Genomic DNA, 24,309 nt, shown 5'->3' on the forward strand with positions numbered 1-24,309 from the left:
ATCAGACTCACAGCTTCTGAGCAAATTTTAAAGTTTACTTATGATTTGTATATAAAACTGGCACTTTACACACAAATAAACATAGTTTGAACTGTCAGGGTAAAGGCTTGATTTTACCTAAATTTGTTGGTTTCTACACCAAATGCAAAAGTATTCTATTTACCAGTTCAGTTCAGTTCAGTTCAGTCGCTTAGTCGTGTCCGACTCTCCGCGACCCCATGAATCACAGCACGCCAGGCCTCCCTGTCCATCACCAACTCCCGGAGTTCACTCAAACTCAGGTCCACAGAGTCGGTGATGCCATCCAGCCATCTCATTCTCGGTCGTCCCCTTCTCCTCCCGCCCCCAACCTTTCCCAGCATCAGAGTCTTTTCCAGTGAGTCAACTCGTCGCATGAGGTGGCCAAAGTATTGGAGTTTCAGCTTTAGCATCAGTCCTTCCAATGAACACCCAGGATTGATCTCCTTTATAATGGACTGGTTGGATCTCCTTGCAGTATAAGGGACTCTCAAGAGTCTTCTCCAACACCACAGTTCAAAAGCATCGATTCTTCGGCAATCAGCTTTCTTTACAGTCCAACTCTCACATCCATACATGACCACGGGAAAAACCATTGCCTTGACTAGACGGACCTTGGTTGGCAAAGTAATGTCTCTGCTTTTTAATATACTATCAAGGTTGGTCATAACTTTCTTTCCAAGGAGCAAGCGTCTTTTAATTTCATGGCTGCAATCAGTATCTGCAGTGATTTTGGAGCCCAAAAAAATAAAGTCTGACACTGTTTCCACTGTTTTTCCATCTATTTCCCATGAAGTGATGGGACCAGATGCCATGATCTTTGTTTTCTGAATGTTGAGCTTCAAGCCAACTTTTTCACTCTCCTCTTTCACTTTCATCAAGAGGCTTTTGAGTTCCTCTTCACTTTCTGCCATAAGGGTAGTGTCATCTGCATATCTGAGGTTATTGATATTTCTCCCAGCAATCTTGATTCCAGTTTGTGCTTCTTCCAGCCCAGCGTTCCTCATGATGTACTCTGCATATAAGTTAAATAAGCAAGGTGACAATATACAACCTTGACGTACACCTTTTCCTATTTGGAACCAGTCTGTTGTTCCATGTCCAGTTCTAACTGTTGCTTCCTGACCTGCATACAGGTTTCTCAAGAGGCAGGTCAGGTGGTCTGGGATTCCCATCTCTTTCAGAATGTTCCACAGTTTATTGTGATCGACACAGTCAAAGGCTTTGGCATAGTCAATGAAGCAGAAATATATGTTTTTCTGAAACTCTCTTGCTTTCTCCATGATCCAGCGGATGTTGGCAATTTGATCTCTGGTGCCTCTGCCTTTTCTAAAACCTGCTTGAACATGCAAAGATGGGCTCAATAAAGGACAGAAATGGTATGGACCTAACAGAAGCAGAAGATATTAAGAAGAGGTGGCAGGAATACACAGAAGAACTGTACAAAAAAGATCTTCACGACCAAGATAGTCACGATAACATGATCACTGACCTAGAGCCAGACATCTTGGAATGTGAAGTCAAGTGGGCCTTAGAAAGCATCACTAAGAACAAAGCTAGTGGAGGTGATGGAATTCCAGTTGAGCTATTTCAAGTCTTGAAAGATGATGCTGTGAAAGTGCTGTACTCAATATGCCAGCAGATTTGGAAAACTCAGCAGTGGCCACAGGACTGGAAGAGGTCAGTCTTCATTCCAATCTCAAAGAAAGGCAATGCCAAAGAATGCTCAAACTACCGAACAACTGCACTCATATCACACGCTATTTACCAGTAGTGGGAGCCAATTCAAGACTTACTAGGCGTCCAGAGTAGGTTAAGCCTATGTAAACTAAGCATGTTATTTTTCTTCTTTTCTTAAATGAATTGAATTGAAGCGCTTTTTGACTCAATCCTGCGCATGCCTAGATATTAGTATCAGCCAGATGGTGCCCTCTAGAACACAAGTTGTTGTCTTGTTCTAAAGCCTAGGTTGAGTATCTCAGGATAAGAGATGAGAGATCTCTAGGAACTAAAGTTCAGATCCAGGCTCACTGTAGGTAACCTGGGTGTGCGGGAGGAGCTGTATCATTTAGTTTCTCAAATTGTATGTTCCTCAACTTCAAGTTAGTATGAAAGATCCTTGAAGAGTCTTCTTAGCAGGGATCCAAGATATAATATTAACATTGTAAGTTGGTTTTGAAATCACCCTTGAACAAAAGGACCCACCTATATAAGATCTTTCTCCTATTAAGTGATAAAGGCAGGACTGAAATGTCCCCTCCTAAAAGTTGAGTGTTTATTCTGATTTTGTGAAATTTGTAAGTAGGTACTGTTGACTTAACCATTTATACTTTTAAGTTAGAAAAGTTTTCTACTGTTTTTTTAAATATTATATCTGTAGTTTATACTTTGAAATAATTACCCAGTATTATTTTCCAGTTCATAATTGAGTAGTTACCGTTCAGTGCAGTGACTTCCAGGATTTGCCTAAACCTTAGCATCAATTGCTAGATTCTTAAACTGCAGTAGAAAACTAGTGTTATGTGAATAATTAATACACGTTCCACTCAAATATTAATTTCAGAAAAGAAAGTATAAATTTAATTGTTATATTTAATAGGGCTGGTTTGAATCAATCTGCCTTTTTATTCCTTCCTCCCTCCAAAAAAGGCAAGATGTAACATGGAAGGAAATAAGGGGCATCCATCAATCTTTTGGCTGTTTGTTAATACATTGTGTTGTGTGTTGGCTGAAGAAAAAAAAAACAAGTGACAAATTCAACTACATATAAATCAAAACCCTCTATGTGGAAAAAGAAATGCATAAAGACAAATAAATGTAGAAAAGACTAACCACTTACATCACCAAAAGTCATAATTCCCTTAATAAATAAATATAAATTTTAAATCAATGGGAAGAGACTAATGATTCAATGACAAAACAGGTTAAAGATATGGACAGAGAATTCCCTCAGAAGATACCCAAAAAACTGTTGACTATAGCTGCCTTCAGAGAAGGTAGCATGGTGGCTGGGAAGCCAGAGGGAAGGATGAATTAATTTTCATTGTATACACTTGTGTACCTTTCGAATTTGGAACATTGCACATTTGTTTCTATATTAATATAGATTAAATATTGTGACCAAAAAACCCCAGACTTCTTAATGTCACAATCCACTTGGGTGGATATTCTTAGAGTTTTCCATACAAGTCTCAGGCCCCCTGAATCTTGATATCGTGTCTTCCACTAGGACCTCAAACTCCTCTACTGGATCCCCTAAGTTTAGTTACCCCTTGAACAAAGAGAGAGTGAGAGTGGAAACACAGAGGATCACAGGGCACCTCTTAAAGGCAAGATTTTTAAGTGGCATACATTGCTTCTGTCCACATTTTATTGTTCAGACCAGTAATGGTATCCCATCTTGATAAGAGTGCTGGAAAATATCATTTAGCTATTGACCCAGAAAGAGCAGACAGCTTGGATGAGGATCTAATAAGACTCTGCTCCAATTACCTATTTCTAAAAACTTGGTATTTTTTAAAGACTAGAATGAAAATAAATAAAAGAATATGTTAATTTATAGCAGGCAAAGGCAAATGAAAAGAGTGACAACATATATATCAGTTAGAGGATTATTCTAAGACCTAAAGTATTAAATTGGACAGAGACAAATTTTGTGATGGTAAAATATGTAACCCACAAAGTTGATAAAACTAGACCAAATCATTATGTAACAAGCAGAACAGCAATCAAGTACATTAAGAAAAACTTTCTAGGAAGATAGCAGAATGAAAAAAGCCTAAAAGCGTGGGTGGTCTAGGAGTGGTAGGAGGCCATACCAAAAAACCTTATAAGAATATTTGAATAATATAAATGTAAAGCTCAGTTTAATACATATATAAATATGTATATACAGAGACACACACATTTATAAATGCACACAGACACACAAAGATTAGATAGATAGATATATACCCTACAAACAGTATCAACACACTCTTCTCTATATTATTGGAACATTAATAAAAAGCAATCATATACCTGGCCACAATAAAATGTAATTCTGTATGCTTGCTCAGTCATGTACAATTCTTTGTGACCCCATGAAAACTGCAGCCCATCAGACTCCTTAGTTCATGGAATTTTCCAGGCAGGAATACTGGAGTCGGTTGCCATTTCCTCCCCCAGGGGATCTTCTACTCAGGGAATGAACTTCCATGTCTCTTGCATCTCCTACATTGGCACACAGATTCTTTACCACTAGCATCACCTGGGAAGCCCAAAATGTAATTAGAGCCACTAATTTAAATATGATATAGTTCCTATATTCTGACTACAATGTAATAAAAATAGAAATTAACAAGTGAGAGATGAACCCATAATTTCACCACTTAAAAATGAAGGAAAACGCTGATAAACATTAAATTGCAGGAAAAGTGTGAAGTTATAAATTTTCTAGAACTTTAACAAAAAGGAAAATACATCATATCAAAACCTATGGGCTGTAACTAAAGTTGTATTGGGGAAAATTTACAGAGCTAAAAATATTTTGTTTAAAGTTAAGAGAAAGATTTAATATAAATGAACTAATTATTCAGCTATAAATCTAGAAAAACAACAGAATGAACCAAAAAGGAAGAAGGCATCATTTCTTTTTAGATTCCATATACAGGGATGTCATACAATATTTCTCCTTCTCTGTCTGACTTACTTCATTCAGTATGACAATCTGTAGGTCCATCCATGCTGCCATAAATGACATTATTTCATTCTTCTTCATGGTTGAGTAATATTTCATTGTATATATGATATAAATGAACTTGAAAAACAGAAAAAGACTCACAGATTGAGAAAATGACCTTATGGTTGCCAGGGGAAAGGGATAGTTAGAGAGTTCGGGATGGACATGTACACACTGCTCTACTTGAAATGGATAAACAGTGAGGTCCTACCATATAGTAGAGGGAACTCTGCTCAGTGTTATGTGCCAGCCTGGATGAGAGGGGAGTCTGGGGGAGAATGGATACATGTATACCTTTGGCTGAGTCTCTTCGCTGTTCACCTGAAACTATCACAGCATTGTAACCAAATATACCCCAATACAAAAGCTTAAAAAACATAAAAAAGTTTTTAAAAAAGGAAAAAGGTAGGTAGCAGAAATGAAATCTAAAATTGTGGTGTCTTTTATAAATGCACCCAGAACTGCAGAAGAGGTGTGCATGGAGGTTACCCTTCAGTTCAGTTCAGTTCAGTCGCTTAGTCGTGTCCGACTCTTTGCGACCCCATGAATCACAGCACGCCAGGACTCCCTGTCCATCACCAACTCCCGGAGTTCACTCAAACCCATGTCCATCGAGTCAGTGATGCCATCCAGCCATCTCATTCTCTGTCATCCCAGTCTCCTCCTACCCCCAATCCCTCCCAGCATCAGAGTCTTTTCCTGTGAGTCAACTCATTGCATGAGGTGGCCAAAGTACAGCAGTTTCAGCTTTAGCATCAGTCCTTCCAATGAACACCCAGGATTGATCTCTTTAGAATGGACTGGTTGGATTTCCTTGCAGTCCAAGGGACTCTCAAGAGTCTCCTCCAGCACCACACTTCAAAAACATCAATTCTTCAGCGATCAGCTTTCTTCACAGTCCAACTCTCACATCCATACATGACCACGGGAAAAACCATAGCCTTGACTAGACAGACCTTGGTTGGCAAAGTAATGTCTCTGATTTTTAATATGCTATCTAGGCTGGTCATAACTTTCCTTCCAAGGAGTAAGCATCTTTTAATTTCATGGCTGCAATCAGCATCCAAAGTGATTTTGGAGCCCCCCAAAATAAAGTCTGACACTGTTTCCACTGTTTCCCCATCTATTTCCCATGATGTGATGGAACCAGATGCCATGATCTTCGTTTTCTGAATGTTGATCTTCAAGCCAACCTTTTCACTCTCCTCTTTCACTTTCATTAAAAGGCCTTTGAGTTCCTCTTCAGTTTCTGCCATAAGGGTGGTGTCATCTGCATATGTGAGGTTATTGATATTTCTGCCAGCAATCTTGATTCCAGCTTGTGTTTCTTCCAGCCCAGCGTTCCTCATGATGTACTCTGCATTTAAGTTAAATAAGCAGGGTGACAATATACAACCTTGGCGTACTCCTTTTCCTATTTGGAACCAGTCTGTTGTTCCATGTACAGTACTAACTGTTGCTTCCTGACCTGCATACAGGTTTCTCAAGAGGCAGGTCAGGTGGTCTGGAATTCCCATCTCTTTCAGAATGTTCCACAGTTTATTGTGATACACAAAGTCAAAGGCTTTGGCATAGTCAATGAAGCAGAAATATATGTTTTTCTGAAACTCTCTTGCTTTCTCCATGATCCAGCGGATGTTGGCAATTTGATCTCTGGTGCCTCTGCCTTTTCTAAAACCTGCTTGAACATCTGGAAGTTCACGGTTCACATACTGCTGAAGCCTAGCTTGGAGAATTTTGAGCATGACTTTACTAGCGTGTGAGATGAGTGCAATTGTGTGGTAGTTTGAGCATTCTTTGGCATTGCCTTTCTTTGGGATTGGAATGAAGACTGACCTTTTCCAGTCCTGTGGCCACTGCTGAGTTTTCCAAATTTGCTGGCATATTGAATGCAGCACTTTCACAGCATCATCTTTCAGGATTTGAAATAGCTCAATTGGAATTCCATCACTTCCACTAGCTTTGTTCGTAGTGATGCTCTCTAAGGCCCATTTGACTTCACATTCCAAGATGTCTGGTTCCAGGTGAGTGATAATGCCATCGTGATTATCTTCATCGTGAAGATCTTTTTTATACAGTTCTTCTGTGTATTCTTGCCACCTCTTCTTAATATCTTCTGCTTCTGTTAGGTCCATACCATTTCTGTCCTTTATCGAGCCCATTTTTGCATGAAATGTTCCCTTGATATCTTTAATTTTCTTGAAAAGATATCTTGTTTTTCCTATTGTTGTTTTCCTCTATTTCTTTGCATTGATTGCTGAGGAAGGCTTTCTTATCTCTCCTTGCTATTCTTTGGAACTCTGCATTCAGATGCTTATATCTTTCCTTTCCTCCTTTGCTTTTCACTTCTCTTCTTTTCACAGCTATTTGTAAGGCCTCCTCAGACAGCCATTTTGCTTTTTTGCATTTCTTTTCTGTGGGGATGGTCTTGGTCCCTGTCTCCTGTACAATGTCACGAACCTCCATCCAGAGTTCATCAGGCACTCTATCTATCAGATCTAGACCCTTAAATCTATTTCTTACTTCCACTGTATAATCATAAGGGATTTGATTTAGGTCATATCTGAATGGTCTAATGGTTTTCCCTACTTTCTTCAATTTAAGTCTGAATTTGGCAATAAGGAGTTCATGATCTGAGCTACAGTCAGCTCCTGGTCTTGTTTTTGCTATCTGTATAGAGCTTCTCCATCTTTGGCTGCAAAGAATATAATCAATCTGATTTCGGTGTTGACCATCTGGTGCTGTCCATGTATAGAGTCTTCTCTTGTGTTGTTGGAAGAGGGTGTTTGCTGTGACCAGTGCATTCTCTTGGCAAAACTCTATTAGCCTTTGCCCTGCTTCATTTCGTGCTCCAAGGCCAAATTTGCCTGTTACTCCAGGTGTTTCTTGACTTCCTACTTTTGCATTCCAGTCTCCTATAATGAAAAGGACATCTTATTTGGGTGTTAGTTCTAAAAGGTCTTGTAGGTCTTCATAGAACTGTTCAACTTCGGCTTCTTCAGCATTACTGGTTGGGGCATAGACTTAGATTACTGTAATATTGAATGGTTTGCCTTGGAAACGAACAGAAATCATTCTGTCGTTTTTAAGATTGCATCCAAGTACTGCATTTCTGACTCTTTTGTTGACCATGATGGCTACTCCATTTCTTCTAAGGGATTCCTGCCCACAGTAGTAGATATAATGGTCATCTGAGTTAAATTCACCCATTCCAGTCCATTTTAGTTCACTGATTACTAGAATGTCGACATTCACTCTTGCCATCTCCTGTTTGATCACTTCCAATTTGCCTTGATTCATGGACCTAACATTCCAAGTTCTTATGCAATATTGCTCTTTACAGCATCGGACCTTGCTTCTATCACCAGTCACATCCACAACTGGGTATTTGTTTCGCTTTGGCTCCATCCCTTCATACTGGGCAACTACCGACCTAGGGAATTCCTCATTCAGTATCCTATCATTTTGCCTTTTGATACTGTTCATGGGGTTCTCAAGGCAAGTATAGTGAAGTGGTTTGCCATTCCCTTCTCCAGTGGACCACATTCTGTCAGACCTCTCCACCATGACCCGTCCGTCTTGGGTGGCCCCACACGGCATGGCTTAGTTTCATTGAGTTAGACAGGGCTGTGGTCCATATGATCAGATCAACTATTTTTTTTGTGATTATGATTTCAGTGTGTCTGCCCTCTAATACCTAGGTATCGGGAAGGGGTATTAGAGGTTACCCTTAGGCACTTGTTGAACAAGAGGGAAAATGTGGGGAGGGGTGTCCAGGTTACAAATATTTTGCTGGTGAGCCTTGAGTCAAAGGCCACTGTTTTGTAACATTCTTGTGACCATGAGATTGGGCCCCAGAATATATGAAAGTACAACTTCAGTTCTCAAAGGTCAGATTTTCACTATATTAGATGCAACCATCAGTCACAATGGTATTAAAAAATCTTAGCTACTGTGATTTAATGAATATGAGTCAAACACTCTCATCCCCTATAGGGACTGTTGGTAAATTGAAAAACAGGATCTCTCTGTTATACTCCCATAGCAATTTGTATGCATCACTGTGACAGTGTTTATTGTACTGTCTCATGAGTTATCTGCTTGTATATGCTTTTTCCTTTGAATCCCTTAGGCACAGGGATCATGTCTTTTTCTTCCTGGAGCCCCCATCCCTCTCTAGAACCTTGATCAAGAAGTATTTGATGAACATCTGAATAAAGACAAAAATGTACAGATATTAATCAAAGAGCCAAAGGGTGCAGAAAATCAAAAAGTCTCCTTTCATGCAGAGTGACCTAGATAATGAAAGTGCCAAAGGCCCATTAAGCTACAGATGACAGGTACTCAAGTGACAGAACAACAGCAGGGAAAGAACACATAGATCATGGAGGAAACCTAGGAATATTTGAACCAAGAGACAACGGGGTTTTTCATGACTATTCAAAGAGCTCAGAAATGATTTTTTTTTTTTAACTACTGTCAGCCTCCAACTCACATACTGCAATTTTAAGCTTCTGGAAAAATCACTAACAAGGCTGTGTGCTGACTAGGCTACCCTGGTAGCAATCATTAGTTTCTTTTGCTCCTGGGGACACAGATAAAATCTGAGTCAAAAGAAAAAAAAAACAAAGAGGAATTGTGAAGGTTAGGGTAAATGAATACTGGCTCACATGAGAGAGATGAAAAGATCCATTCACACATCACCCACACTATCCACATTCACACGGATTGAAAACTTGAAGGGAAAACTTGCCTTATTTAGTAGACAACTCTATTGCTACTCCACCTGTTCCATCCTATCCACAGTTCCCACTGAACTTGCTTCCTAGAAAAGTCTAAACATCCAAGACAGATGTGACTTTACACGCCTATTATATCTACTTGGTTCTTGTCCAAGAACCCTGAATGGATGTGGCCAAGGGTGAGCCTTTCTTCATTAACTTGCAAATGGGGATACTTCTTTCTACAGGGTCACTAATCCTTACACCTGCTCCCCTGTAGCCAAGTACAACACCAGAAGCTGACAGGACTGCATGACTTATGAAGGTTTTGAGGCTAAGAAGGAAGCTTATATACTGTTCTTTTCTGAAGTTGGAGCTGGAGTAGTGGGGAGGAAACAGCTGAAGATGGCAGTTGTCTGTCACCGGTGACAATTCTACATAGATACCCAACATGTTAACCTGCTCCTACATTCCTCCTTCTATGCCTGATAACTTCCATTCATCCTTTGGTGCTCAGCTAGCTTACATATCCCTCTTCTAGGGAGTGGTCTTTCTGGACCACCTAGGCTAGTCTCAGCACTATCTACTACTGTCATATCTCATTATAATTTCTGATTCATGCCTGTCTTCCCCTATAGTCCATAAGGCTGTAAGGGCTAGAGTTTGTCTGCGTCATTCACAGCTGAATCGCTTGCTCCAAGTACAACGCCTAATGTAAACACTTAATAAATATTGAGTGAATGAATAAATCAACAAACATATGAGTAGGGGTGTGGCCTAGGTTAGGTAGGGCCAGTGGTCAAAAGAAAGAAAAGACTAGATACGCTTAGTACCCATGCCACAGGGGTGATTTTGTTAAAGCTATTATAGGAATAAGAAAACCAAAGCCCAGAAAAATTAACTTATTCTAAAGGAAGAAAAGAAAGCAAATTAGCTACCTTGTCCCGCACACCCTAAGTCTCAAGTCTCATTACTGAGATAGGCTCAGCAATAGGGAGGCTGAACTGGTCAGTATTTGAGGTCCTCCTTAGCTCTGAGAATGGGTGAACAGCCAAATTAAAGATTTGCTTTTTAATTGTATCCAAGCAGTAGGGCTTTTTATACAGCAGTATAATATAGTGGGAAAAATACGGAGCTTGGAGCCAAAAGCCTTTTATTTCACTGTCACCCTATTTGTAGGATAAGTTTGATGAGGCTTATAACCTGTCTAGGCCCACTAAAATCACCTATAAAACAAGAAAAATAAAAACAACATTTTCATTCTATTTTGAAGAGTAACTGACAGTCAGGGTCTAGCCCAGTGTGACTTACAATACACATTCAATAAATTTCTATTTATTAAAGTGGAATAAAATGGTACTGAACTGGAATAGTGTTCTCACAAACTCCAAACCTGGAGCTTCATTCACACTTGCTCCACGCCTAACACAAGGTAGGAGCTCTGTAATTGGGGAATTGAAATCGAAAGGCCAGGCTTAAATAAAGAGGTTAGGATTACATTCAGACTAGGCAGGCCTGTTCTTTTTGTTCTATGCCATCTGCTCAAGTTAAGGAGATGCTCCTCTGAAGAAAGAAGGCCTGTGTAAAGAGAACTGAAGTCAACAAATCTTCACTGAAGACATACCATGTGAGGCCCTGTTCTGCGCTTACTGAAATGTCATGGAGGGAGAGTGAGGAAAGGGGTGAAAATGGGATAAAATACTACTTGCAATCCCTCTAGTCAACTGGTGCTTTTCTAAGTCACTATTGGCAAGACCAGATCATTGGGATGAATTACATTTCTTTTCTGAAAATCCCTTCAATTTCTTAGTCTAGGTCCATAAGTACTACTTAATGTGTAACCTGCTGCTGCTGCTAAGTCACTTCAGTCGTGTCCGACTCTGTGTGACCCCACAGATAGAAGCCCACCAGGCTCCCCCGTCCCTGGGATTCTCCAGGCAAGAACACTGGAGTGGGTTGCCATTTCCTTCTCCAATTTGTGAAAAGTGAAAGTGAAGTAGCTCAGTCATGTCCGACCCTTAGCGACCCCATGGACTGCAGCCCACCAGGCTCCTCCATCCATGGGATTTTCTAGGCAAGAGTACTGGAGTGCCTTGCCATTGCCTTCTCTGAATGTGTAACCTGAGTCTACGCTTAATTTCCTATGTGCTGGCTAGAACTGAGAAATGGAAGTCAATTGATGCATATGCATGAAATTGAAAACATTAAGATTTCCCTTATTGAGATAATCACCTGGAAGATTCAAGATCATAGAAATCTAATTAAACTAAACATTCTCATTAGATATAATTCTTATTCTCATTTATTGGGAGAAAACGTTGACTGTCATATAGTTCAGTTCAGTTCAGCTTCTCAGTCAGGTCTGACTCTTTGCAACCCAGTAAACTGCAGCAGATGAGGCCACCCTGTTCATCACCAACTTCTGGAGTCTACCCAAAATCATGTCTATTGAGTCGGTGATGCCATCCAACCATCTCATCCTCTGTCATCCCCTTCTCCTCCTGCCCTCAATCTTTCCCAGCATCAGGGTCTTTTCAACTGAGTCAGCTCTTCACATCAGGTGGCCACAGTATTTCAGTTTCAACTTCAACATCAGTCCCTCCGATGAACATCCAGGACTGATCTCCTTTAGGATGGCCTGGCTGGATCTCCTTGCAATCCAAGGGACTCTCAAGAGTCTTCTCCAACACCACAGTTCAAAAGCATCAATTCTTCGGTGCTCAGGCTTCTTTATAGTCCAACTCTCATATCCATACATGACTACTGGAAAAACCATAGCCTTGACAAGACAGATCTTTGTTGGCAAAGTAATGTCTGCTTTTCAATATGCTGTCTAGATTGGTCATAACTTTCATTCCAAGGAGTAAGCATCTTTTAATTTCATGGCTGAAATCACCATCTGCAGTGATTTTGGAGCCCCCAAAAAATAAAGTCTGCCACTGTTTCCACTGTTCCCCCAACTATTTGCCATGAAGTGATGGAACCAGATGCCATGATCTTACTTTTCTGAATATTGAGCTTGAAGCCAACTTTTTCTCTCTCCTCTTTCACTTTTATCAAGAGGCTCTTTAGTTCTACTTCACTTTCTATCATAAGGGTGGTGTCATTTGCATATCTGAGGTTATTGTTATTTCTCCTGGCAATCTTGATTCCAGCTTGTGCTTCCTCCAGCCCAGCATTTCTCATGATGTACTCTGCATATAAGTTAAACAGGCAGGGTAACAATATACAGCCTTGATATAATCCTTTTCCTATTTGGAACCAGTGTGTTGTTCCATGTCCAGTTCTAACTGTTGCTTCCTGACCTGCATATAGGTTTCTCAAGATGCAGGTCAGGTGGTCTGGTATTCCCATCTCTTTCAGAATATTCCAATTTATTGTGATCCACACAGTCAAAGGCTTTGGCATAGTCAATAAAGTAGAAATAGATGTTCTTCTGGAACTCTCTTCCTTTTTTGATGATCCAGCGGATGTTGGCAATTGGATCTCTGGTTCCTCTATCTTTACTAAAACAAGTTTGAACATCTGGAAGTTCATGGTTCATGTATTGCTGAAGCCTGACTTGGAGAATTTTAAGTGTTACTTTACTAGTGTGTGAGACAAGTGCAATGGTGCAGTAGTTTGAGCATTCTTTGGCATTGCCTTTCTTTCGGATTGCAATGAAAACTGAACTTTTCCAGTCCTGTGGCCACTGCTCAGTTTTCCAAATTTGCTGGCATATTGAGTGCAGCACTTTCACAGCATCATCTTTTAGGATTTGAAATAGTTCAACTGAAATTCCATCACCTCTACTAGCTTTGTTCATAGTGATGCCTCCTAAGGCCCACTTGACTTCACATTCCAGAATGTCTGGCTCTAGGTGAGTGATCACACCATCGTGATTATCTGGGTCATGAAGATCACTTTTGTACAGTTCTTCTGTGTATTCTCGCCACCTCTTCTTAATATCTTCTCCTTCTGTTAGGTCCATACCATTTCTGTCCTTTATTGTGCCCATCTTTGCATGAAATGTTCCCTTGGTATCTCTTATTTTCTTGAAGAGATCTCTAGCCTTTCCCATTCTATTGTTTTCCTCTATTTCTTTGCATTTATCGCTAAGGAAGGCTTTATTATCTATGCTTGCTATTCTTTGGAACTCTGCATTCAAATGGGTATATCTTTCCCTTTCTCCTTTGTTTTTCGCTTCTCTTCACAGATATTGGTAAGGCCTCCTCAGACAGCCTTTTTGCTTTTTTGCAGTTTTCTTGGGGATGGTCTTGGTTCCTGTCCCCTGTACAATGTCATGCACCTCCATCCATAGTTCATCACGCACTCTTTCAGATCTAATCACCTGAATCTATATCTCACTTTCACTGTATAGTCATAAGGGGTTTGATTTAGGTCATAACTGAATGGTCTAGTGGTTTTCTCCACTTTCTTCAATTTCAGTCTGAATTTGGCAATAACGTGTTCATGATCTGAGCCACAGTCAGCTCCCGGTCTTGTTTTTGCTGACTGTATAGAGCTTCTCCATCTTTGGCTGCAAAGAATATAATCAATGATTTCGGTGTTGGCCATCTGGTGATGTCCACGTATAGACTCTTTTCTTGTGTTGTTGGAAGAGGGTGTTTGCTATGACTGGTGCGTTCTCTTGGCAAAACTCTATTAACCTTTGCCCTGCCTCATTTCATGCTCCAAGGCCAAATTTGCCTGTTACTCCAGGTGTTTCTTGACTTCCTACTTTTGCATTCCAGTCCCCTATAATGAAAAGGACATCTTTTTTGGGTGTTAGGTCTAGAAGGTCTTGTAGGTCTTCATAGAATTGTTCAACTTCAGCTTCTTCAGCGTTACTGGTAGTGGCATAGACTTGGATTACCATGATATTGAATGGTTTGCCTTGGAAATGAACAGAGATCATTCTGTCGTTTTTGAGATTGCATCCAAGTACTGCATTTCGGACTCTTGTTGACTATGATGGCTACTCCATTTTTTCTAAGGGATTCCTGTCCACAGTAGTAGATATAATGGTCATCTGAGTTAAATTCACCCATTCCAGCCCATCGTAGTTCACTGATTCCTAGAATGTTAATGTTCACTCTTATCACTTCCAGTTTGCCTTGATTCATGGACCTAACATTCCAGGTTCCTATGCAATATTGCTCTTTACAGCATCGAACCCTGCTTCCATCACCAGTCCCATTCACAACTGCGTGTTGTTTTTGCTTTGGTTCCATCCCTTCATTCTTTCTGGAGTTATTGCTCCACTGATCTCCAGTAGCATATTGGGCACCTACCGACCTGGGGAGTTCATCTCTCAGTGTCCTATCTTTTTGCTTTTCCATACTGTTCATGGGGTTCTCAAGGCAAGAATACTGAAGTGGTTTACCATTCCCTTTACAGTGGACCACATTCTGTCAGACCTTTCCACCATGGCCTGGCCATCTTGGGTGGCCCCACACGGCATGGCTTAGTTTCACTGAGTTAGACAAGGCCGTAGTCCATGTGATCAGATTGGTTACCTGTCTGTGATTGTAATTTCAGTCTGTCTGCCCTGTGATCCCCTCTCTTAGTGCCTACCGTCTTACTTGGGTTTCTCTTACCTTGGACGTAGGGTCTCTCTTCACAGCTGCTCCAGCAAAGCGCAGCCACTGCTACTTACCTCGTAATGCTTTACTTTAAATGTGCTGCCTCCAAATTACTACTTGGGTAGTCTGGTCAGAGCATCCCCATATTTAGAGATGAATCATCATCAAGAGCCACTCACACTTACCTTTTGTATTTGCTTTCTTTAAAATTTTTAAAATTAATTTATTAACTTTAATTGGAGGACAATTACTTCACATTATTGTGATGGTTTCTGCCATACAGCAACATGAATGTAATGTGGAAAATTCTCCAAGAGGGGCTTCAACAGTATGTGAACCATGAACTTCCAGACGTTCAAGCTGGATTTTGAAAAGGCAGAGGGACCAGAGATCAAATTGGCAACATCCACTGAATCACTGAAAAAACAGGAGAGTTCCAGAAGAACATTTATTTCTGCTTTATTGACTATGCCAAAGCATTTGACTGTATGGATCACAACAAACTGTGGAAAATGCTGAAAGAGATGGGAATACCAGACCACCAGGCCTGCCTCCTGAGAAATCTGTATGCAGGTCAGGAAGCAACAGTTAGAACTGGACATGGAACAGTAGGCTGATTTGAAATCAGGAAAGAAGTATGTCAAGGCTGTATACTGTCACCCTGCTTATTTAACTTAAATGCAGAGTACATCATGCAAAATGCCAAGCTGGATGAAGCACAAGCTGGAATCAAGAGTCCTGGGAAAAATATCAATAATCTCAGATATGCAGGTGACACCACCCTTATGCCAGAAGCAAAGAAGAACTAAAGAGCCTCTTGATGAAAGTGAAAGAGGAGAGTGAAAAAGTTGGCTTAAAACTCAACATTCAGAAAACAAAGATCATGGCATCTGGTCCCATCACTTCATGGCAAATAGATGGGGAAGAAATGGAAACAGTGACAGACTTTATTTTCTTGGGCTCCAAAATCACTGCAAATGGTCATTGCAGCCATGAAATTTAAAGACGCTTGCTCCTTGGAAGAAAAGCTATGACCAACCTAGACAATATTGAAAAGGAGAGACATTACTTTGCCAACAAAGGTCCGTCTCGTCAAGGCTATGTTTTTTCCTGTACTCATGTATGGATGTGAGAGTTGGACTATAAAGCAAGCTGAGCACTGTAGAACTGATACTTTTGAACTTTGGTGTTTGAGAAGACTCATGAGAGTCCCTTGGACTGCAAAAAGATCCAACCAGTCATTCCTAAAGGAAATCAGTCCTGAATATTCATTGGAAGGACTGATGCTGAAGCTGAAATGCCAATGTTTTGGCCACCTGATATGAAGAACAGACACATTTGAAAAGACCCTGATGCTGGGAAAGATTGAAGGCAGGAGGAGAAGGGGACGACAGAGGATGAAATGGTTGGATGGCATCACCGACTCGATGGACATGAGTTTGAGCAAGCTCCAGGTGTTAGTGATGGGCAGGGAAGCCTGGCAGGCTGCAGTCCATGGGTTGCAAAGGGTCAGACACGACTGAGTGACTGAACTGAACCGAACATGAATTGGCTACGGGTATACATGTGTGCCCCCATCCTGAACCCACTCCCACCCTATCCCTCTGGGTTGTCCCAGAGCACTGGCTTTGGGTGCCCTGTTTCATGCATGAACTTGCACTGGTCATCTATTTTTCATATGGTAATATAAATGTTTCAATGTTATTCTCTCAAACCATCCCACCCTCACCTTCTCCCACTGAGTCTAAACGTCAGTTCTTTACATCTATGTTTCCTTTGCTGCCTTGCATGTAGGATCATCATTACTGTCTTTCTAAAGTCCATGTATATGTGTTCAGTTCAGTTCAGTTCAGTTCAGTCTCTCAGTCGTATCCAACTCATTGTGACCCCATGGATTGCAGCACACCAGGCCTCCCTGTCCATCAGCAACTCCCGGAGTCCACCCAAACTCATGTGCATCGAGTCAGTGATGCCATCCAGCCATCTCATCCTTTGTAATCCCCTTCTCCTTCTGCCCCCAATCTCTCCCAGCATCAGGGTCTTTTCCAATGAGTCAACTCTTCGCATGAGGTGGCCAAAGTTTTGGAGTTTCAGCTTCAGCATCAGTCCTTCCAATGAACACCCAGGATTGATCTCCTTTAGGATGGACTTGTTGGATCACCTTGCAGTCCAAGGGACTCTCAAGAGTCTTCTCCAACACCACAGTTCAAAAGCATCAGTTCTTTGGCGATCAGCTTTCTTCACAGTCCAACTCTCACATCCATACATGACCACGGGAAAAACCATAGCCTTGACTAGATGGACCTTTGTTGGCAAAGTAATATATCTGCTTTTTAATATGCTATCTAGGTTGGTCATAACTTTTCTTCCAAGGAGTAAGAATCTTTTAATTTCATGGCTGCAATCACCATCTGCAGTGATTTTGGAGCCCCAAAAAATAAAGTCTGACACTGTCTCCACTGTTTCCCCATCTATTTATCATGATGTGATGGAACCAGATGCCATGATCTTAGTTTTATGAATGGTGAGCATTAAGCCAACTTTTTCACTCCCCTCTTTCACTTTCATCAAGAGGCTTTTTAGTTCCTCTTCACTTTCTGCCATAAGGGTGGTGTCATAAGCATATCTGAGGTTATTGATATTTCTCCCAGCAATCTTGATTCCAGCTTGTGCTTCATCCAGCCCAGCGTTTCTCATGATGTACTCTGCTGCTGCTGCTGCTGCTAAGTCACTTCAGTCGTGTCCGACTCTGTGCGACCCCACAGACAGAAGCCCACCAGGCTCCCGTCCCTGGGATTCTCCAGGCAAGAACACTGGAGTGGGTTGCCATTTCCTTCTCCAACGTGTGAAAGTGAAAAGTGAAAGTGAAGTCGCTCAGTCATGTCTGACTTGTAGCGACCCCATGGACTGCAGCCTACCAGGCTCCTCCGTCCATGGGATTTTCTAGGCAAGAGTACTGGAGTGGCTTGCCATTGCCTTCTCCGTGATGTACTCTGCACATAAGTTAAATTAGCAGGGTGACAATATACAGCTTTGAGGTACTCCTTTTCCTATTTGGAACCAGTCTGTTGTTCCATGTCCAGTTGTAACTGTTGCTTCCTGACCTGCATATAGGTTTCTCAATAGGGAGGTCACATGGTCTGGTATTCCCATCTCTTTCAGAATTTTCCACAGTTTATTGTGATCCACACAGTCAAGGACTTTGGCATAGTCAATAAATCTGAAGTAGATATTTTTCTGGATCTCTCTTGCTTTTTCGATTATCCAGCGGATGTTGGAATATACAGTATTTGTGTTTCTCTTTCTGAATTACTTCACTCTGTATAATAGGCTCCAGTTTCATCTACCTCGTTAGAACTGACTCAAATGTGTTCCTTTTTATAGCTGAGTAATATTCCATCTCACACTTTCCTTTTATCCCAACTCTCTACCAATAAACTAAAGACTTTCTCTTCTCATTTCTAAAACTTATCTATAAATCTATACATACAGAAATAAACTTTCATACTGCAGTTGACAACTTACATGAAAAGTTTCAGCACCATGGGATTTACAAACATCTAAAAATTTGCATTTCTACATTACTTGAGAAGCCTTTAAATTATAATGTAACCAACAGTATTAGGATATTATGAGAGACTTTAAGATAGATTGAGTAATTCTTCTCTGAAGACAGTACAATTATGAATTCTCTACTCTTGAGAGTTCACCTGTAGAGTTTTGAAGAAACTGTATTCCTTACAATTGAAGAATATTGAGATCTAAAAGACTAATTAGTATATGAATCCTGTAACCTAGAACACTGAGCTGGAAATAACCCAAGAGAATGTTCATGCATGATTTGAGCTACTCTTTTTTTGGGGGGTGTGGCTGGAGAGTCAGGGTGTGAAAGGAAGTACAAGAATCAATGACTAAAACTGAACTGAAACTTAAAATTCAATAGACTATTTGAGTTGTAAATGGCCTCTGAAATTACTTGGTCTAATCTTTCATTCCACACAGGAGGAAACTGAGACCTGAAGGAGGGAAGGCATTTTCACTGATTTAACTAGTAGGCAGTGGTAGAGATGTGGAGTAAAACCTGGTTTTCCTAATTCCCAATCCAGTTTCCATCCTACTATAGGAGTATATTCCAGGAATCATAATAAAAAGATAATATGATAACAGATCAAATGAAAATATAAAAGAAGGAAAGGAAATACGTGGAAAAAAGAAAGAGCTGCTTAAAAAGTATTTTATAATTTACTATTATGTTAGTCCATCCAGGCTGCCACAACAAAATACAGAGTTGACTCTCTGTATCATCAGGTTCTATATCTGCAGATTCAGCCAACCTTGAATCAAAACTTTTTAAAAAATTCAGAAAGTTCCAAAAAGAAAACTTGAATGTGCCTCACACTAGCAACTATTTACATAGCATTTTCATTGTATTAGGTGTTATAAGGAATTTAGAGATGATTTAAAGTGTACAGGAGGATGTGCATAGGTCATATGCAAATAATATACCAAAAGGGATGACTGTACCATAGATTGTTGGTTTATAAACAACAGAAATGTATTTCTCACAGTCTGGAGGCTGAACACTGAGATCAGGATGCCAGCAGAGTCTAGTGGTGGCCCTTTTCCAGGTCATAGACTTCTCCTTGGATCCTCACATGACAGAAGGGGCAGGGTAGCTCTCCGAGGCTTTTTTTAAGGGCACTAATCTCATTCTCAAGGGCTCCACCCTCATGACCTAATCCCCTCCCAAAGTCCCACCTCCTAATACTGCTGCTGCTGCTGCTGCTAAGTCACTTCAGTCGTGTCCGACTCTGTGTGACCTCATAGATGGAAGCCCACCAGGCTCCCCCGTCCCTGGGATTCTCCAGGCAAGAACACTGGAGTGGGTTGCCATTTCCTTCTCCAACGTGTGAAAGTGAAAAGTGAAAGTGAAGTTGCTCAGTCGTGTCCGACCCCTAGCGACCCCATGGACTGCAGCCCACCAGGCTCCTCCATCCATGGGATTCTCCAGGCAAGAGTACTGGAGTGGCTTGCCATTGCCTCCTAATACTATCACCTTGGAAACTGGATTTTCAACAAACGAGTTCTGAGGGGACATATGTATTAAGACTATAGTAATCACAGAGTGAATACTGGCACCCTGGGTTTTGTAGGGGGTTGCTTGCCTGTTTATATATATATTTTAAGTGAATCATATACTTATAAGAGTATATAAAATATATATGTACAATTTGAGGGACCCAGCAAACTACAGTTAATTAGCCAAATCTAGCCCACTGCTGTTTTGTAGATGAAGTTTTATTGGAACATAACACTCAATTCTATAGTACCTGCAGCTGCTTCTGTGCCCCAACAGGAGAGTTGGGTAGTTGTGACAGAGAATGTATGATCCACAGAGTTGAAATTATTCACTTTACTGTCTGGCTCTGTATAGGCAAAGTATGCAAACCCTTAGTTTAAAGAATAGTAAGGAATCCTGGGAATTCCCCTGCAGTCCAGTGGTTAGGACTCCAGGCTTCCAATGCAGAGCACATAGGTTTGATACCTGACTTCAGTCCTAAGATTCCACATGCTACACAATGGGGCCAAAATAAATAAATAAATAAAATAACAGTTTTAGAAAATTAAAAATAGTAATAAACACTAACAAAACACTAATAATAATAAAATGAGCCCCCAAGCACCCAAGTGAGTCTCCCCCTAAAACATTCTCCTCCCTCTATCCATGTATTGCTTCGTTTGATAAGCCAAGTATAAAGCACAAACTTAGATCTAAAAAATAGACAATGCTGACATTGTTAGATGAAGAAATGAAAGAGAAGGTAAGCTGGAGGCAGTATAACTCTGACTTCACTAAGAGTCAACAAGAGTCTTTTCTGGAATAATAATGAACAAGCTTATGTGTGAAACCTGGGAAACCAAAAGCTCAGCACACTTGGGATTGTGATCCGATGCTGGAGGTCTGACAGGAATATGCCTGGGGAAGCAGGTTGCTCTGTAGCTTTTGCTTTTAGGTAATATCTGGAGAGAGAACAGAACACCTCTATGGGATGAAATGGTGTCACTGGCTGATCCAGGCAGAAGGCCCTGGACAGCAGAACAGAATATTCATCAACAAAGGGTAAAGCCAAGAATACACCAGAATCTGGGTGAGGCTCACTCAGGCACTCTGTTCTCAGGTGAAAAAAGAGGGTACAGTGATGGCAGCAGATCTTGAGTCAAACTGATACAGTTGGGAGCAATTACATCAGGGGCACAGCTGTCACCCTGGAGCCCTGCATACCATCTTCCTGGAATTCTCTTCATCCCCTTCTAGTGTCCCCTGTTTTCTCCAGCCCATGTTTTATTCTCTTGATTTTCTCTGTCATTGGATGGACAACCACCTTCACAAGTTTCTTAAGAAAAGGTATGCCACAGGTAAAAGTTTTCAAGATCTAGAATTTCTGAAATGTTTATATTCTATCACCAAATCATTCAATGGATGTTTTGGCTGGTATAGAATTTAGGTTGGAAAACACCAAAACAAAGACACACACACATATATGCATGTGTGCATATGACAAAGAGAGAGCTATTAATTCCTGTTTTATTTGGCTTGACATATGGAATTTTATGGAAGCAAAGAGGTCATACAGAACAAGCATGTATGTGGCCTATCTTAACACAGCCTCTTCCCCAACCTCCAGTCCACTTAAGGCAAAATTTGATGACCTTCTCCTCACAAGTGGACTATCAGAGTAGAGAAAACAACTGAATTCTTCCTTGCCATGGGCCTTTTATACTCCAGAATTATTCCACAATAGCAAAATAACACACAATCTATGACCTTCCATTTAATAATGATTGCGAACACCAAGCTGTCTTGCATCTTGAACCAGATTTAGCAGTGCAAGGCCATATACACAACCAGAACTGTAATTCCATACAATTGAATATAAATAAATGACAACTTTCTCTATATATTATTGTGTTAGTTTGGTAGGGCCACCATAATAAAGTGCAACAGACAGGGTGGATTAAACAGCAAACATTTTCTTACAATTCTGGAGGCTAGAAGTCTGAGGTCAACATGTCAGAAGGGTTGCTGTCTTCTGAGGACTCTCTCCTTGGCTTGCAGATGGCCCTCTGATCTCTGTGTCTACATGTGGTCTTCCCTCTGTGTGGCCTTGTGTCCTAAATTCTTCTTCTTAGAAGCCATATTGGATTAGGGTTCATCCTAGTGATTTCATTTTTAACATAGTTACCTCTTGAAGGTCTGTCTCCAAATACAGTCATATTCTGAGGTACTGCGAGTCAGAACTTCAACATATGAATTTGGGGGGAACACAATTACACAGGGCTTCCCTGGTGGCTCAGATGGTAAAGAATCTATCTGCAATGCGGGAGACCTGGGTTCAATCCCTGGGTTGGGAGATCCCCTGGAGGAGGGCATGGCAACTCCAGTATTCTTGCCTGGAGAACACCCATGTACAGAGGAGCCATAGGGTCTCAAAGAGTCAGACATGACTGAGCAACTAAGCACAGCACAATCACACCAAACGATGATTGAATTCATTATATTCACCCTAGTCTAGCCTTTTTTGCAAATATTTTTTAAATGTCTTCTGTCTGTCTTACAAACAATGATAACCTAGGGTAGCAAATGAATTAGTTTTGAAGCAATAGGATTTAGTTATCTGTTGAGACATGTACTCTGAATATATATAAATTCATATCTGCATTACTTAGCACAATGCCTTTTGAATAATATCTGAGTCATTATTTATATGCAACAAGAAAAAAGTGATATAATTACTATGCAAATTTAACTATTGTAAAATGGAACTTAAAGTATTATGAATTTTCAATTATGCTCATAATTATAACAAAGATATAAAGAGAAGATTCTTTAATGACCTATGACATTTAAACTGTTCATACTTCCAAATTAAGTTCATGCTAATTCCAGATTTTTTTTGTATAATTTGTAACAAAATTTTAATCATGACATGATAACAGTTCAATCTTTAATAGTACGTCACTCTTTCATATACTTTCATCTTACAAATGGCAAGTTCACATCTGTGTCTTTAGGAGAATCAAGTCAGCTTCATTATTTCTGTTTTCCTTAACAGTGAAAGTGAAAGTGAAGTCGCTCAGTCGTGTCCGACTCTTTGTGACCCCATGGACTGTAGCCTACCGGGCTTCTCCGTCCACCCAGACAAGAATACTGGAGTGGGTTGCCAGTAGTAAGTTCATAAAATGTAAATCTGAAAATTTCATTTTTATAACTATACAAGAGCTCTCTTTCTATCAAGCAGAATAAATATCATTGTTTCTGGACAATGAGAAGTGAAAATTGAAAGAATATATATTACATATTCATACACACTTTAATACATTTTGGTCCTCTGGGAAAATACAGAATTTAATTAATTTATTTTATTTTTTATTAATATTCATTTATTTTTAATTTTTAAAATTTGTTTATTTATTTAATTAATTTATTTTAATTGGAGGCTAATTATATTATTGTATTGGTTTTGCCATACATTGACATGAACCTGCCCGGGTGTACATATGTTCCTCATCTTGAACCCCTCTCCCACCTCCCTCCCCATCCCATCCCTCTGGTTCATCACAGTACACTAGCCCTGAGCATCTTGTATCATGCATTGAACTTGGACTGGCGATTCATTTCACATATGATAATACACACGTTTCAATGCCATTCTCCCAAATCATCCCACCCTCGTCCTCTCCCTCAGAGTCCAAAAGACTGTTCTATACATCTGTGTCTCTTTTGCTGTCTGGTATACAGGGTTATCGTTATCATCTTTCTAAATTCCATATATGTGCGTTAGTATACTGTATTGGTGTTTTTCTTTCTGGCTTATTTCACTCGTATAATAGGCTCCAGTTTCATCCACCTCATTAGAACTGATTCAAATGTAGTCTTTTTAATTGCTGAGTTATACTCCATTGTGTAAATGTACCACAGCTTTCTTATCCATTCATCTGCAGATGGACATCTAGGTTGCTTCCATGTCCTGGCTACTACAAACAGTGCAGTGATGAACATTGGAGTACATGCATCTCTCAATTCTGGTTTTCTTTGTGTGTATACCCAGGAGTGCGATTGCTGGGTCATATGCCAGTTCTATTTCCAGCTTTTTAAGGAATCTCCACACTGTTCTCCATAGTGGTTGTACTAGTTTGCATTCCCACCAACAGTGTAAGAAGGTTCCCTTTTCTCCACACCCTCTCCAGCATTTATTGCTTGTAGACGTTTGGATAGCAGCCATTC

Source organism: Moschus berezovskii, chromosome X (assembly GCF_049115385.1).
Source record: "Moschus berezovskii isolate FMDL1 chromosome X, NW_MosBer_1.0, whole genome shotgun sequence".
NCBI classification, from domain to species: Eukaryota; Metazoa; Chordata; class Mammalia; order Artiodactyla; family Moschidae; genus Moschus; species Moschus berezovskii.